The sequence below is a fragment of the Salmo salar genome, chromosome 16 (genome assembly GCF_965601325.2).
Source record: "Salmo salar chromosome 16, fSalSal1, whole genome shotgun sequence".
NCBI classification, from domain to species: domain Eukaryota; kingdom Metazoa; phylum Chordata; class Actinopteri; order Salmoniformes; family Salmonidae; genus Salmo; species Salmo salar.
The window spans coordinates 56,019,301-56,035,141 of record NC_138306.1 but is presented as its reverse complement, the minus strand read 5'-3'; the positions used below and the strand labels follow the sequence as shown (position 1 = coordinate 56,035,141).

Below are 15,841 nucleotides of genomic sequence, written 5' to 3'. Positions count from 1 at the left end.
AACCCACAAATAAACAGCCTGCAGATAACTTGTGCGAATGCAATGTGGGAGGGCCGGGGGGTGGAGCCAAACCTGAGGAACTCCAGCTCCTCTTTACGTTGGAATCTAAACCCTGGAGACACATGAGAGAAAAACACTAAACGACTTGAGACACTGATCTTGAGACAAGTAGAGGTCTGCTAAAAAGGAAGATATTTTAGAAGGTTACTAGGCGGTTTCCTGTCTCCTTTACACACACACACACACATAGCAACAGCGACAGCATTTTAGCCAATGTGGAACACACGGTTTGAAATTTACAGTGGGGCTTGTCACATATTTTTCACTTATATTTTATGGAGAGAGCCCCTAGCATGGGTAAGCCTCTCTCCAACACTACTCCAAGACACTAGCATGGGTAAGTCTCTCTCCAACACTACTCCAAGACACTAGCATGGGTAAGCCTCTCTCCAACTCCAATCCAAGACACTAGCATGGGTAAGCCTCTCTCCAACTCCAATCCAAGACACTAGCATGGGTAAGCCCCTCACCAACACTACTCCAAAACACTAGCATGGGTAACCCTCTCTCCAACACTACTCCAAGACACTAGCATGGGTAAGTCTCTCTCCAACACTACTCCAAGACACTAGCATGGGTAAGCCTCTCTCCAACTCCAATCCAAGACACTAGCATGGGTAAGCCTCTCTCCAACACTACTCCAAGACACTAGCATGGGTATGCCTCTCTCCAACTCCAATCCAAGACACTAGCATGGGTATGCCTCTCTCCAACACTACTCCAAGACACTAGCATGGATTAACCTCTCTCCAACTCCAATGCAAGACACAGAGCATGGGTAAACCTATCTCCAACCCTATCGATGACACTCGTGCTCCATCCTGGACTCCCGGAGTGGGGAGTATCTTGGAGTGAGGAGTATCTTGGAGTGAGGAGTATCTTGGAGTGAGGAGTATCTTGGAGTGAGGAGTATCTTGGAGTGAGGTGTATCTCGGAATGAGGTGTATCTCAAAGTGATGAGTATGTCAAAGTGAGGAGTATTTAGAAATTTGGAGTATCTTGGAGTGAGGAGTATCTTGGAGCGAGGAGTATCTAGAAATTTGGAGTATCTTGGAGTGAGGAGTATCTTGGAGTGAGGAGTATGTTGGAGTGAGGAGTATATTGGAGTGAGGAGTATATTGGAGTGAGGAGTATCTTGGAGTGAGGAGTATCTTGGAGTGAGGAATATCTTGAGTGAGGAGTATCTTGGAGTGAGGAATATCTTGGAGTGAGGAATATCTTGGAGTGAGGAATATCTTGGAGTGAGGAGTATGTTGGAGTGAGGAGTATGTTGGAGTGAGGAGTATGTTGGAGTGAGGAGTATGTTGGAGTGAGGAGTATGTTGGAGTGAGGAGTATCTTGGAGTGAGGAGTATCCCGGGCTGGAGGACTGAGGAACAGAATGCTGCACTCCGACACATATTGATTTGCTCATTCATCACCCCTGGGCAACCTCTGACCTCTACCGTGTGGTTTTTACCGTCTGCTCTCTCGATACTGACGGCTGTTCACCCTCAGAGCACCAAAGCCTACTTTATAGCTGGGTTACATGTGAAAACTCAGCAGGGGTTCTTCTTCTGTTCTGCTGAATGTTCTGCTGAATAAGAACACGGTTATCTGTCCCCACCATGTGACTGTCTGCTTTGCCTGTTATGCTTTCCAGTGGACTGGATTGAAGTGATAAAACAGGGCTATGCACTGACTTCATTTGCTGTGCAGGGTGTCATGTAAAAATCTTCCCAGTGTGAAATAGTTCCCAAATCGTTCTGATTGTATTTTGACGTCATGAGGTAAAACTTTTCACAGCGTGAAAACGTTTCCAGACAATAATTGAACGCGTGTATCTGTGTGGATGGCTGAGCTCCTGCATATGTTTTTCTTCCACCCCTTCACCCTTGTTTTAGCTAGCCAACTAGCATAATTAGCTGTAAACTGGTCGAGATGGATTGTTCTCAGAGGTGTGCAGTTTAAACTTGTTTGTGTAGCTTGATAACTAACTAACAAATATATGCATTGTCAATCGAAAAAACGTAACGCCCAAGTCTTTGCAATCGCAGAATATCTCTCCTCACATTAACCCTCGACACACGAGTTCTGGGATTTACATGCTGAACTCACGCCTCAACAAGCTTATGATTGGTCAGAGTCAATACTCCTGTCCACCATTGATTGGCAGATGTGTGAAGCAAATGCGCGTGCCCACAGAACAGTTTTTCGAGGTTGAGGGAGGGTGTGAGAGAAACAGCCACATGAGCTCAGCCATCCACATAAAGAGATGAGCTGAGCCATCCACATAAAGAGATGAGCTCAGCCATCCACATAAAGAGATGAGCTCAGCCATCCACATAAAGAGATGAGCTCAGCCATCCACATAAAGAGATGAGCTCAGCCATCCACATATAGAGATGAGCTCAGCCATCCACATAAAGAGATGAGCTGAGCCATCCACATATAAAGATGATCTCAGCCATCCACATATAAAGATGAGCTCAGCCATCCACATAAAGAGATGAGCTCAGCCATCCACATAAAGAGATGTGCTCAGCCATCCACATATAAAGATGAGCTCAGCCATCCACATATATAGATGAGCTCAGCCATCCACATAAAGAGATGAGCTCAGCCATCCACATAAAGAGATGAGCTCAGCCATCCACATAAAGAGATGTGCTCAGCCATCCACATATAAAGATGAGCTCAGCCATCCACATAAAGAGATGAGCTCAGCCATCCACATAAAGAGATGTGCTCAGCCATCCACATATAAAGATGAGCTCAGCCATCCACATAAAGAGATGTGCTCAGCCATCCACATATAAAGATCAGCTCAGCCATCCACATATAGAGATGAGCTCAGCCATCCACATATAGAGATGAGCTCAGCCATCCACATAAAGAGATGTGCTCAGCCATCCACATATAAAGATGAGCTCAGCCATCCACATATAGAGATGAGCTCAGCCATCCACATATAGAGATGAGCTCAGCCATCCACATAAAGAGATGTGCTCAGCCATCCACATATAAAGATGAGCTCAGCCATCCACATAAAGAGATGAGCTCAGCCATCCACATAAAGAGATGTGCTCAGCCATCCACATATAGAGATGAGCTCAGCCATCCACTTTAACTAGGCAAGTCAGTTAAGAACAACTTCTTATTTACAATGACAGCCTACGAGGGAAGAGTAGGTTAACTGCCTTGTTCAGCTTGTCAGCTCAGGGATTCAATCCAGCAACCTTTTGGTTACTGGCCCAACTCTCAAAACCACTAGGCTACCTGCTGCCCCGAGCTCAGCCATCCGCATAAAGAGATGCGCTGCAAATGATTGAACTGGGAACATTTTCATGCTGGGAGAAATTTTACAACATGATGTCACAATCAAAACACAATCAGAACAATCAGAACGATTGGGAACTGTTTCACACAAGGAATATTTTTTACATGACACACAGGAGCTATCAATCATAGAGAGGTCTAAACATCTGCCGGGGAGAGGGAAAGATTGCAGTGAATCCAGGCAATCTGCTCCGAGGGGCTAAAGTGTAACCATCTGCCTTTGAATATTTAAAGTACTTATCCGTTCAGCAGAACAACTGCAGACGATGAATCTCTCTTTGTCTCCCTCTCTCAAACACATGCGCACAGACGCACGTACACCCATACATTAAAAGCCTATCTTCCTTTTTGTTTTATGTATGGGATTCAAGGAATTTCAGACTACAGGCCAGGGGGGCAGAAACATATAAATGATGTAACCATTCATGAGAAGACCTTATAATACACAGGTTTGTAGAGCCGTATTCATTATCCGAGTTTCCATTTCCTGGCATGAAGCTTCATTACAAAAGATAAGTGTAACAAATAAAATCTGTTTAAAATGCATTTATTTCACTTTAGTTAAAAACATTTACGTTCCGGTCCGCAAGGCCTCGTTTGGAATGCAGTCAAATGACATGAATATTCACCAACACAAAGTAAGAGCACTACAATAACACAGGTACGAGAACTACAATAACACAAGTATGAGGACCACAATAACACAAGTATGAGGACCACAATAACACAAGTATGAGGACCACAATAACACAAGTATGAGGACCACAATAACACAAGTATGAGGACCACAATAACACAAGTATGAGGACCACAATAACACAAGTATGAGGACCACAATAACACAAGAATGAGCACTACAATAACACAGGTACGAGAACTACAATAATACAAGTATGAGCACTACAATAACACAGGTACGAGAACTAGAATAACACAAGTATGAACACTACAATAACACAAGTATGAAGACTGCAATAACACAAGTATGAGCACTACAATAACACAGGTACGAGAACTACAATAACACAAGTATGAGGACCACAATAACACAAGTATGAGCACTACAATAACACAGGTACGAGAACTACAATAACACAAGTATGAGGACCACAATAACACAAGTATGAGGACCACAATAACACAAGTATGAGAACCACAATAACACAAGTATGAGAACTACAATAACACAAGTATGAGAACTACAATAACACAAGTATGAGGCTACAATAACACAAGTATGAGAACCACAATAACCCAAGTATGAGAACTACAATAACACAAGTATGAGAACTACAATAACCCAAGTATGAGAACTACAATAACCCAAGTATGAGAACTACAATAACACAAGTATTAGCAGCACAATAACAGTGAAAATTGATTTTCTTTTCCTAAATTTAATATAAGTTAAAGCTGAAATCCTAAATGGTGAAACTGCCAGATTCTTTTGCAATAACACAACAACAAAATATCAAAACAGCATCACAGAGATCATAATATAAAGCAATACACTCTTTGAAAAATGCTTCCAAAAGGGATCTTTCCAGAAGGATAGGGCTCAACCAAGAACCATTTTCATCTGAAGAACCGTTTTTGAAAGAAAGGGTTCTTTGATGTTTCTTGATTTGTTGGAAGGCAGAATAAGCTTTTATTCTTCTGAATCTGAATAAGCTTTTTTATTGTAATTTGTGTATTTCTTTTAAATAGTGTTTACCTCAGTGTTTTCAACTGTACCTACATGGGAATAGTTGTGCATGTATTTGGTATTTCCATAACCATTTTGCATATACAGTACTGACATAGAGTAGATTATATATTTCCCATGATTTCTGGCTTTCAAATGCAATTTTATTCTGTGATTTTTTTTGAGCAGAGAGTAGGGGAATAGAAGGGGGTATGAGTGAACCAGCAGTGTATTGTGTGGACATTTTTCTGTGTAACATTTTGTAGAGTTGATTCAGAAATAAAATATACTTAACAATCAGTGGTATAAAATTATCCCAATGTTGGTGTTTATAAGAGTTGAGTGTGATTGTGTCATTTTTCACTCTATATAGACTAAAACACTCAAAACCACACCCCTATTATTATCATATTTCCTAGCATGCTTTATTGCAGGCTAATTTTCAGATGATTTGTTTCAATATGTGTTTTTTGCATGTACACTGATTGGTTGATTAATCCTACGCTGCAAAAAGATAAATAACATACATTTGTCTCAACTAATCCAATCTGTTAGTATGGTTGTTCCAGTTAAGATGATTTAGGTACTCTCGTCATCCAATCTTCCCTAAACTGGCAGTCATTCTGAATGAAGGTTGCGGGTGATTAATTGTTCCAATCGTTGGATATCCTCACTCTGGCTGTATTCCAATGGGAATTACACATCACTTTCTAAGCAAGCTTGATGTGACTTGCAGGCCTGATGTGGCCTTTAAATCCAGGAGTGTGTGTTCGGTTTTAACTAGGCCCTCAAAGAAATTCCTTCTGATATTTGTGTAATGTATTGTCGTAAAGAGTTAAATTTTAAAGGCTAAGAAGGTTGGTGGAACCATTCATAGAGGGTTCTAGGAAGAACCTTTAGATCGGAGGCATTCATCTCTTAAAACCTGTTGGGGCTACAGGTTAGCAATGAACCCCGAGCCGGGATTGCTAACAAGGCTGGAAATTCAAAACATCAAAAATCTAATAATTTCAATTTCTCAAACAATCAACTATTTTACACAATTTAAATGATAAACATCTCCTTAATCTAACCACATTGTTCGATTTTCAAAGAGGCTTTACGGCAAAAGCATAAAGTTAGATTATGTTAGGACAGTACATAGCCACAAAAGTACAAACATCCATTTTCAATTCAAGGTCAGGCATCACCAAAAGCAGAAACCAGCTTGAATTATGCACTAACTTTTGTCAATCTCCATCAGATGACACTCCTAGGACATTATGTTATACAATCCATGCATTTTTTGTTCCATCAAGTTCATATTTATATCCAAAAACAGCATTTTACAGTAGCGTGAAATTCAGATTTTTTTCTTCTCTGAAATGCTTCCGGTGAACATAACAAAATTACTATTCGAAAACATTGGTAAATTATAATATTGTCATTCAAAGAATAATATATTATCATCTCGTAATTGCTACCGAATGGCCAGATCTCAAAATAACTTTACTGGGAAATCACATTTTGCAATAAACGGGGTGCTATGCTAAGAACAACAGGCTATGCTATACAGTTAGCATCATCTAAAATCGATAATAACATTGTAAATACCCCCTTACCTTTGATTATCTCCATCAGAAGGCAGGATCCCAGGTCCGGAAGGCATTCCAGGTCCGGAACAAATGTGGTTTCTTTTGACAAAGTTCATAATTTATGTCCAAATAACACCAAGTACTTAGCGTTCATTATGCTCCCACAAAACGTGGTGTGGGGCTGGTAAAATCACACCGAAAAGCAAAAAAAACCTAAAATGGGCACATATTTTTTTCAAAATGTCTCAATACTGCCCCCGAGCCCCAACAGGTTTTAACCTAAGAGGTCCGGAGCATGCTGGTTTCTGTTCTACCTGATAAGTAATTGCACCAACCTAATGTTCCAGGTCTAAATCCGTCCCTGAATAGAAAAATGTAGTGGAACTGGCTTCGAGGACCAATATTGAGTTGGAGGGCCTTAGATTATAACAGGGTTCTAGGTAGAACCATCTACAGGGGGTTCTATGAAGAACTCTACATAAACTCAGCAAAAAAAAGAAATGTCCTCTCCACTGTCAACTGCGTTTATTTTCAGCAAACTTAACATGTGTAAATATTTGTATGAACATAAGATTCAACAACTGAGACATAAACTAAACAAGTTCCACAGACATGTGACTAACAGAAATTGAGTAATGTGTCCCTGAACAAAGGGGGGGTCAAAATCAACAGAAACAGTCAGTATCTGGTGTGGCCACCAGCTGCATTAAGTACAGCAGTGCATCTCCTCATGGACTGTAGCAGATTTGCCAGTTCTTGCTGTGAGATGTTACCCCACTCTTCCACCAAGGCACCTGCCAGTTCCTGGACATTTCTGGGGGGGGGGGGGATGGCCCTAGCCCTCACCCTCCGATCCAACAGGTCCCAGACGTGCTCAATGGGATTGAGATTCGGGTTCTTTGTTGGCCATGGCAGAACACTGACATTCCTGTCTTGCAGGAAATTATACTTGTTCTGTGCAGTATGGCTGGTGGCATTGTCATGCTGGAGGGTCATGTAAGGATGAGCCTGCAGGAAGGGTACCACATGAGGGAGGAGGATGTCTTCCCTGTAACGCACAGTGTTGAGATTGCCTGCAATGACAACAAGTTCTGTCCAATGATGCTGTGACACACCATCCCAGACCATGACGGACCCTCCACCTCCAAATCGATCCCGCTCCAAAGTACAGGCCTCGGTGTAACGCTTATTCCTTCGACGATAAACGCAAATCCAACCATCCCCCCTGGTGAGACAAAACTGTGACTCGTCAGTGAAGAGCACGTTTTGCCAGTCCTGTCTGGTCCAGCAACGGTGGGTTTGTGCCCATAGGTGATGTTGTTGCCGGTAATGTCTGGTGAGGACCTGCCTTACAACAGGCCTGCAAGCCCTCAGTCCAGCCTTTCGCAGCCTTTTGCAGACAGTCTGAGCACTGATGGAGGGATTGTGCGTTCCTGGTGTAACTCAGGCAGTTGTTGTTGCCATCCTGTATCTGTCCCGCAAGTGTGATGTTCGGATGTACCGGTCCTGTGCAGGTGTTACATGTGGTCTGCCACTGCGAGGATCATCAGGTGTCCATCCTGTCTCTCTGTAGCACTGTCTTAGGCATCTCACAGTACGGGCATTGCAATTTATTGCCCTGACAACATCTGCAGTCCTCATGCCTCCTTGCAGCATGCCTAAGGCACTTTCACGCAGATGAGCAGGGACCCTAGGCATTTTTCTTTTGGTGTTTTTCAGAGTAGGTAGAAAGGCCTCTTTAGTGTCCTAAGTTTACATAACTGTGAGCTTAATTGCCTACCGTGTAAGCGGTTAGTGTCTTAACGACCGTTCCGCAGGTGCATGTTCATTAATTGTTTATGGTTCATTGAACAAGCATGGGAAACAGTGTTTAAACCCTTTACAATGAACTTCTGTGAAGTCATTTGGATTTTTACGAATTACCTTTGAAAGACAGGATCCTGAAAAAGGGATGTTTCTTTTTTTGCTGAGTTTAGATGGTTGTAGGTAGAGCCCTCTGAAAAAGGTTCTACCTAGCACCAAATGGTTCCTCTATAGGGACAAACCAAATAACCCTATGTGGTTCTACTTAGCAGCTTTCTTTCTAAGAGTGTGTGTGTACCAAGCTCATTATATTTGCATACTGTAGATGCTGTATTGTTTTTATAAAGCTGGGCAAAAACCAAACAGGATTCTAACTCGTCTCCTTCACGGTTACTGTGAATAAACATGAGGTTTGGCCTCTATCTGTGACAACGAGGGGCTTCCTTTTGGACGTATATTGATGACATGAGTTTGACTCGGGCTCCGAAGGGTTAAGTCTGTTGTCAACACGCGTGGGCAGACAGAGACAAACGACGCCAAAAGAAGCCATGTATTGTCTCAGATGCAGACCTTGTGACGGGGGGGACGGGGGGGTGGGGGGACGGGGGGACGGGGGGGGTTACACATTCCCTACACTTTATAGGTCCAGAGGGTTGAGAGACATATCCCTCCGCCTGTGGGGAAATCATTTTATAGTAATGAATGTATCAAGTATATCAAAGTCCTAACTGTAGCTCCTGCTGTCCAGAGGATGAAATAAAATACTCATTTGTGGGTATAAAAGTATTCCCCTTGTAGAGTTTTCACTTTTAAACTTGATTTGAGATGAAATGGAGGAGTTTGAATGTAATTACCACAAAATCAACTAGCACATTGTCATGCTTTACACACGGTTGGGAATACCTTGAACTTGTCCTTGATAAGAACTTCCCACCCAACTGCATTTTAATTATTCTATTTTGGGTTCGTTTGATCACATTGAGGCTTTCCCATTGGCTACAGAGTGCAGACACATTGGTCATGTGTAAGTTGTCAGTGTTGGGTTTGTTTGCCATAATATAAAAGGATCGAAATTAAACTAAGTGGTGCTTGTTTGATTTGGGACCTTCTAACAATGTACGGTTGTTCTGCCATTTATTTTCACTTGTTCACTTCCTTTCATGGTATTTGAAAGGCAATGACTGGTATACAGAATCTCCCTCGGACCCATGCCAATGGGGTAGTGAATGAGTGCACACTTCAGGAGGAAGGAGAGTTTATTGGGACTTCATTCAAAGCCTTTTGGATTCAGAACAATCAATGAATATAGAATCTATTTTAAAGAGTGTAGAAAACATACTGAATTACAGTTTTAACATTCAGCGTTATATTCCCGTGGGTCCCGTGTGGCTCAGTTGGTAGAGCATGGTGTTTGCAACGCCAGGGTTGTGGGTTCGATTCCCACGGGGGACCAGTACGGGGAAGAAAATGTATGCATTCACTACTGTAAGTCGCAATGGATAAGAGCATCTGCTAAATGACTAAAATGTAAATATTCCCTTTTAGGGCTGTGACAATACTAGTATAATAAAAACACGAAGCAGACAAAACTCTTTGGTCCTTTTAAAACCTTCTGTAACGTATGGTGTTGCTATAGCCTGGAAAATAACTATATGTACCTCTGGCTGACAACATCATTATATATGTTTCCAACATTAGGGCTGTTTTCATAAAGAAGGTTAAATCTGTTTCAATGTTTTGTTTCCTTGCCACGATACTAACGAGTATTTCAATACTGGTATGGTCCCCTGTCCTATCCCCTTATGTAGCCTTTATAAAGTGAAACTATGTTTCTTTCGCCCCAGCCTGTCTGGAAAGGGAAGCGCCGAAGACGTGGATGTCGATTAAGGCGCCCCCCCCCCCACCCCCCCCCTCTCCCGCACATCTCTGATTCAGAAGGGTTGGGTTAAATGCGTAAGACACATTTCAGTTGAATAAATTCAGTTGTACAAAGTGACTAGGTATCCCCCTGAAATCCTAGGTAGTGTAATAAAGTGTTAATAAACATGTTAGATGTTATTACATGACGTAAAGTAGAGCTCAGCGCCAAAAACTGGGAGATTACTGTTCCCATAAAGGGAATGTGAATGGATGGGGTAATTAATTAAGCCAAGACATGAAAAACAAACGGTCTTCAAAGGGAGCCTGTCTCCCAAGGACCTCCACTTGTGAATAGTTTTGGAACAATTACCAGTACCCCCCTCCGATGGGCCAAATGTAATGATTTTTCACTGAAAATGATGTTTAAAGCCCAGCTGACGTGGTGTACATTTTATAACTTAATTTGAAATTAAAGCAGTTCCCTCAGATAGAGTTGTGGAAAGGCAGACCATGTGGCTTTTATACTTCTTGGGGAAAAATGGCTTCCCTTTTGATGCCAAGAGAGAGAGCTTCAAAAGGAAAATAACAGGCAGGTTAAAAGGAAAAAGCAAAGTATTTTCAATCAAAAGCTTTTGAATAAATACAGTGGATATTTCCTTAATTGTGGAGGGTTTAGGAAGTTTGAAGTGGCACTACAGTTTATAGGATATCTCAGTAAACTTCATAGAACAATTTTCATTCGATTTCGGTTACGCTTAGATACACCGTCTCTTTCTCCATCTGTGTTTGTCTGATAGAGTAAGTCATATGTTTTGCAGAAATTAAGTAAATGCAGCAAGTGAAGATGTCGTTATTGACTTTGGCTTTAAACATAATTTTTCATAATGTGACTTTTTCCAAATTCCACAATCTTCATAGCTAGACTAAACCAAAACAGCGCTGTCTTCCACTGGATTTACAAAAAAAAAAAGGGTAAAATGACAAAATTAACTCAGAGATTTACTGGGTCGAATATATATATAAATAAAATTAAAATTTGAAGAAATGTTGCTGGTTGGGAAAATTCCTTACAACTGCGAACATTTGGCTCATAAAACATAGACGGTACATACATGATAAGGGTTGTGTTCATAAGGCACCAAACAAACCCCCCCCCAAAAAACTGTCAATCAGGGAGTGGTCCAATAACAAAGGAACATGTTTGCTTTCTATAGCAAAACAATTTGAAACGTTTTCTGTTGCATACCCTAATGAAGGTGAAGTACCAATGACCTCACAGCTCAAAGTAGGTTAAGAAACAGGTGCCAGCTGTAATGTAAAGCTGCTCCCTGTGCCACTGGCTCCTCGGGAATGGGTCTTTAAAAAGACACTCGGTACAGGATGTTCTCCATAGCCTGGTCTGACCTGGTAAAAAGACTAAGCTTCACGGCTGTCACTTCAGGGGGCCCTCCCAGGGGACACAGCGTAATTACGAGAGCAAGGGCCCTGGGGCCACATCAAATCCACTCTGAGCACTCTGAGCCGCCCACTAATCACAAATCACACACCCGCGGCACTGGAGGTGGGTTCCCTCAGAAACTGAACCAAAAACCTTTTAACGGGATAAAGGTCAGGTTTGAAGATAACTCGGGAGTCAGGTTTAGTGTGTGTGTGTGTGTGTGTGTGTGTGTGTGTGTGTGTGTGTGTGTGTGTGTGTGTGTGTGTGTGTGTGTGTGTGTGTGTGTGTGTGTGTGTGTGTGTGTGTGTGTGTGTGTGTGTGTGTGTGTGTGTGTGTGTTTGAGTGTGTGTATGTTCGTGTTTGTGTTGCTGGTGGTGTAATCCCAGCACAGTGTTGAAAGGAAACCCAGGTGTGATTTCTTGGACAGGGTATTTTGTTGATGACTATATGTTATCACAGCTAAACGTTGACCAACGAGTGATTCCTGTGGCACTATAGTAGAAAAATCCAAGTCACTTGTGTGATGGTGCTATTATGTTGACGGTGCTATTCTGTTGCCGTGGTAATGTATATTATGGTTACAGATATATTAGTATCGAGTCATGACCCAACCTATTTCCAATGAATTCACAACTCGTAACATGACAAAAGCAGCAATACGGTCAGCCGACAGAAATCAGCAATACAGTAAGCGCATGCAATATCCATAGATATACCAAAATACAGCAAACTACTGCTGAAAGACATAAAACAACAACCATTACACAAACATTCCCAAAAGAATGGTTGTCTGACGGCTTTATAAACTACTTTCAACAGTCTCTTGTTCCACATCACTTGAGGAAACCTGGCAAAGATATTGATCAGTCAGTGTTTCCTCCCTCTCTCTCTCTCTCTGCCTATCTTTGTTGTTCTTCTCTCTTTGTGCCGTGTTTGGCTGGAACTCACCATGATAATTGAGCATTGGAAGCAAATAATTATCTCAACGACATAGCATTTAATCCAAGATAGCTACAGTTACAATTTAATTTGCTGCTTTGTCATTAACAGTCAGATATTTCTGTTTAATTAATGCCGAGTAGAGAGGCACTAGGCATGTCGAGTGTTTCCGTCTGTCTGCTCAGACTCCGGCAGTGGAGGGTGTTGGAGAGAATAAGCAGAATCAATGTGACTGTTCTAAAAAAAACAGCAAACAAAATACTATTTCTAAAAAGCAGTAAACTGAAGACTATTCCCCAAAATAGTAAACAAAATACCATTCCTAAAAAACAGTAAACTGAAGACTATTCCAAATATGCAGTAAACTCAATAGTCTTTCTAAAAAGGATATCATTTATTTTGTACAGTAACCATGCCATGTGAGAGAGTCCTCTCTTTTCCTGATATGGTCCCTCTCTTTTCCTGATATTGGCACTCTCTTTTCCTGATATGGTCCCTCTCTTTTCCTGATATTGTCCCTCTCTTTTCCTGATATTGTCCCTCTCTTTTCCTGATATTGTCCCTCTCTTTTCCTGATATTGTCCCCTCTCCTGTTGTCCCTCCCGATATGGTCCCTCTCTTTTCCTGATATTGTCCCTCTCTTTTCCTGATATTGTCCCTCTCTTTTCCTGATATTGTCCCTCTCTTTTCCTGATATGGTCCCTCTCTTTTCCTGATATGGTTCCTCTCTTTTCCTGATATTGTCCCTCTCTTTTCCTGATATGGTCCCTCTCTTTTCCTGATATTGTCCCTCTCTTTTCCTGATATGGTTCCTCTCTTTTCCTGATATGGTCCCTCTCTTTTCCTGATATGGTCCCTCTCTTTTCCTGATATTGTCCCTCTTTTTTTCCTGATATGGTCCCTCTCTTTTCCTGATATGGTCCCTCTCTTTTCCTGATATTGTTCCTCTCTTTTCCTGATATTGTCCCTCTCTTTTCCTGATATGGTCCCTCTCTTTTCCTGATATGGTCCCTCTCTTTTCCTGATATGGTCCCTCTCTTTTCCTGATATTGTCCCTCTCTTTTCCTGATATTGTCCCTCTCTTTTCCTGATATGGTCCCTCTCTTTTCCTGATATGGTCCCTCTCTTTTCCTGATATTGTTCCTCTCTTTTCCTGATATTGTCCCTCTCTTTTCCTGATATGGTCCCTCTCTTTTCCTGATATGGTCCCTCTCTTTTCCTGATATGGTTCCTCTCTTTTCCTGATATGGTTCCTCTCTTTTCCTGATATGGTCCCTCTCTTTTCCTGATATTGTCCCTCTCTTTTCCTGATATCGTCACTCTCTTTTCCTGATATCGTCCTTCTCGTTTCAGGAAACTAGGTGAATGTCACGTGTCACTACTTCACAAGAGAGGCATTTGAAGGTAAATATTAATGATTTATCAAATTGCGGTTTTTTTTGTGGCAGAAATCCCAGTAAGATATAGGCCCAATACATTATCACCTTTGCTTGAATTTACCTGCCAATGCATTGTTGTTCGGGCTATTTTTAAAAATTATATTTTAAAATTAGTTGTAGGCTGTATGATCAAACCATTAATATATCCGTTGTTGTATTATTTGTGAGGCACAGCTGAATGAGCATACATTTAAATAATTAGCTTTTTACGTTATTAGGCTGATGGTTCCTGCTTCCGATGGTCAGTCTCAGCGGAGGGAGAGAGCAGCAGACTGAGGGTCCGTCTCAGCGGAGGGAGAGAGCAGCAGACTGAGGGTCCGTCTCAGCGGAGGGAGAGAGCAGCAGACTGAGGGTCCGTCTCAGCGGAGGGAGAGAGCAGCAGACTGAGGGTCCGTCTCAGAGGATGGAGAGAGCAGCAGACTGAGAGTCCATCTCAGCGGAGGGAGAGAGCAGCAGACTGAGAGTCCGTCTCTCAACATCCCTCAGCTCTCCATTTCCTTCATTAACAATGACTAAAACGGACCACCGTCTTCCAGATGATGGCGAAACTCGACCCGCACCTCATTACTTCTGCCTCATGCACAAATTAATGTTGTTACTCCTATGAACAGAGAAAGTGAAATATTCCTCGATATTAAAAAAAAGAACCCAAACCGCTCTACAGATACACTTTCCTACTCATTCATTACTGCTGCAGTGCTTGTTGAAGCGCTGAGTGGAAATAGGGAGAACGCGCATTTCATGGCTTATAAAAGTGTTGATTACAAAGTGTTGACGGTGCTGAGTAAGAACTGAAACGTGAACTGAGTCATAAAAACAGCTTTGCTATTCGTTGATAGTTTCTCTCTAGTCGTGGTCTTGAAATCTCACAGTTTCAGCTTTGCTGTAGGTTTCTTTTATGCCTGCTACGTTACAGCAGACAAGGTCATCTGAGACATTCGATTGGCCAGCGGTAGGCCTATACTGCACTTGATTTGCACTCCGGGCCCGCCAGGATGGCAGAGTTTGTACCTTCAGACAAATGAAATGGTTCAAAATGGCAACAGTTGTCCTACCAGGGAAGATGAATTGGGTGCACCTACTGCCAACAGCCAGAGACTAATACAAAAAAAAATAATAGGAACTGAAGGCTTTATGGTCGTTATGTTTTGTACAGAAATGTTTGGCGATCGACTAGGAACGCCATGGAGATCGACCAGTTGATGACAGCTCTAGAAAGTTGAGTAAAGTTCAATTCCGTGCTTCTCTCTGTGGGCTAATATTTCTGTACGCGTGCAGCTTAGAGGGAACATTGCTCACAACTGTAAGCTATTTTTTGTAACTACAGTGCATTCGTAAATTATTCAGACCCCTTGACTTTTTTCCACATTTTGTTAAGTTACAAAATGTATTAAATTGTTTTCTTTTCTCCCCCTCATCAAGAGGCTTCTAAACAGCTTCTACCCCCAAGCCATAAGACTCCTGAACAACGATTCAAATGGTACCAAAGACTATTTGCATACCCCCCCCCACATCCCTTCTTTTACACCGCTCCTACTCTCTGTCGTTATCATCTATGCATAGTCATTAGGTAGCCTAATGGTTAGAGCGTTGGACTAGTAACAGGAAGGTTGCTGGATTGAATCCCTGAGCTGACAAGGTAAAAATCTGTTGTTCTGCCCCTGAACAAGGCAGTTAACCCACTGTTCCTAGGCCGTCATTGAAAATAAGAATTTGTTCATAACTGA

The 15,841-nt window shown here is 42.0% G+C and overlaps 1 non-coding gene across 1 annotated transcript; it reads left to right on the top strand.

The window, feature by feature from the left end:
• The first annotated feature begins 9,815 nt into the window (after window positions 1–9,815).
• trnaa-ugc (transfer RNA alanine (anticodon UGC)) lies at window positions 9,816–9,891 on the top strand. Its single transcript has one exon. It is a non-coding gene; the product is annotated as a tRNA-Ala (tRNA).
• Window positions 9,892–15,841: the final 5,950 nt, after the last annotated feature.